Source organism: Echinops telfairi, unplaced genomic scaffold (assembly GCF_000313985.2).
Source record: "Echinops telfairi isolate 266 unplaced genomic scaffold, ASM31398v2 ScPeMD7_5;HRSCAF=22, whole genome shotgun sequence".
Taxonomy (NCBI): Eukaryota; Metazoa; Chordata; class Mammalia; order Afrosoricida; family Tenrecidae; genus Echinops; species Echinops telfairi.
Window position 1 is genome coordinate 37,408,408 of NW_022103901.1, and position 2,274 is coordinate 37,410,681.

At 47.6% G+C, this 2,274-nt stretch overlaps 1 protein-coding gene across 2 annotated transcripts in view; it reads left to right on the forward strand.

Annotated features, from left to right (window-relative positions):
• Nucleotides 1–2,274, forward strand: part of PMM2 (phosphomannomutase 2) — an 18,015-nt gene that overhangs the window by 604 nt on the left and 15,137 nt on the right. The window lies entirely within an intron of this gene.

A 2,274-nucleotide genomic window follows, 5' to 3' on the forward strand; every position in this document is an offset into this window, starting at 1 on the left:
GAACACAGCTTTCTTTGTGAGTGAGACAGGCGTAGTTGAGTCTCAGCGCCATTGCTTGACAGCTGTGTGGCCTTGGGCAAGCCGCTTAACCTCTCTGAGCCACAGCAGTACCGATTTCCTATGGGGTTTGTAAGGATGTTGACCTTCACTTGAGTCGGGAGTGCTTCGTTTTGCAAAGCGCCGGATGGTACAGTTCAGTCCCTTGTGAACTTTGTGTTCTGTTGTGACTACTTTTCAACTCAGTAGAAGCAGCCCTAGGCTATATGTAAGTAAATGGCCTTGGCCCTGTGCCAGTAAAACTCTATTTACAGAAACAAACAGCTGGGCGTAAAACTCTATTTACAGAAACAAACAGCTGGGCTGGTGGACCACGGGGCAGAGCTTAATTTTGCAAGACTCACACCATTTCGTTGGACCTTCCAGCCCTCCTTCCCTCCTGCCCTCCTATCGCCTCCTACCCCATGAAAGGTATTGTATTCCCCTTTGATGTACAAGGAAACCGGCCCAGGGAAGCCCTGCTCAGTCCCTGCGCTGCAGAGCACAGCTGCTCCCCACTTCAGGCCACCATGCTAAGGATTGGAAGAGATTGTGGTTCCCATATATGCCGCTCATGAAAATCAAAAAACAAACCCACTGCCATCAAGTCGGTGCCAACTCACAGTAACCCTGTAGGACTGAGCAGAACTGCCCCTAGGGCTCCCAAGGCTGTCGTCTTAACAGGGGGAACCGTGATGTTGCAATGGTGAAAGGGTTGGGCTGCCGTTCCCCCCAGCCCCCTCCCAAGGTTGGCAGTTTGGACCCACGAGCTGAGCTACGGGAGAAAGATGTGGTAGTTAGCTTCTGCAAAGATGCACAGCTTTGGAAACCCCCTATGGTGCGGTTCCACTCCGCCTTAGAGAATCGACAGACTTCAGGGCAGTGAGTTTGGCCATCGCATTGCCGAGCGCATCACAGCGTTGGACCTCAGAACAGTATGGTGCTGCAGTATGGACACAAGCTCAGAAAAGCCAGCTGCACCCTTGGGCGTCTTGCCATTTGAAGGCAGGGATAGCATTGCCTTTCAATACTGAGCAGCCCAGTCTGCCACTCCCCCCATTCTACTGTCAGGCCTGAGTAAACCACTTGCGAAACTCTGGGATTATCTGCCCAGAGGAGCCCTGGTGGCACAGTAGTTACGTGTTGGGCAGCAGTTTGAAGGATGAGGCTTGTTCACTCCCGCAGTAAAGAGTTCCAGTCTTGGAAACCCACGAGGGTCCTGTGAATAGGGATTGGCTCAATGGCAGGGAGTTTGGTTTGGGTCTTGGCTGCCTGGACCTCTGACTCACACAGGCTGGTTGGCCAATGGTGCGTCAGTCTACTGCTCCCCAGAAAAGTGGATGTTAGAGTCCACCTAGTGGCTCCACGGAAGAAAGACCTGACACTGTGCTGGTTCCCCGCTGTCCCACAGAGTGAGTCAGAACTCACTTGATGGCACCCCAGGTAGTGCAGCACTAGGTGTTGTCTCGTAGATCGAGGTCCCGCTGTGCATGAAATTTAACAAGTAAAGCACGCCATTATAAACCCTTCTAACAGACACATTAGCATGAGGCTGAGAAATAAAGCTGTCAAAGGGGGGGGGGGAAGGATTAAACATTAGATGTTTCTATGTTGAGGTTGAATTAAAATACGTTGGTTTTTCATTTCCAGGCGCTTACTGTATCAGGATACTCCGTGTATGTGTGCAACTTAGATTTGCTAAAAGTAATGGAATTACTGAGATGTTTTAGTAGGGGACGGATGTAAGATTTGTCTTAGTAGGGGACAATCTACCTACTTTAGGTTCTTGTTTTGTCATGTTTATAATTGGCACACTTTTTGGAAATTAAATAGCATGAACATGTAGCATTGAGATGTAATTGTTTATGGATAAGGGCTTTTATGCTATGAAACTAGAAATCTAGTGATCTGACTTCTATGTTCTGGGGAATTATAATTATAATAATTCCATTATAAAAATAAAGCTGCTTTATATACATGTATCTAGACCAGTGCATAGAAAAAGGTACGGCAGCTGTTGATGTGTTATTGGTGTGTTTAAACCTTGGTAAATAAATAAGAATCAACACATTTTAAAAATAATTTTATTGGGAGCTCTTGTAGATATTAAAACAATCCCTTCCCCCGAGAAGAATTTATCTCAAAGGATGGCACTGAATCTGCAGCTTCGGGAGAAGGATATATCTGACCAGAGCACACAGGAGCAGATGACTGGGGAGGAGGAGAGACTGGAGCACA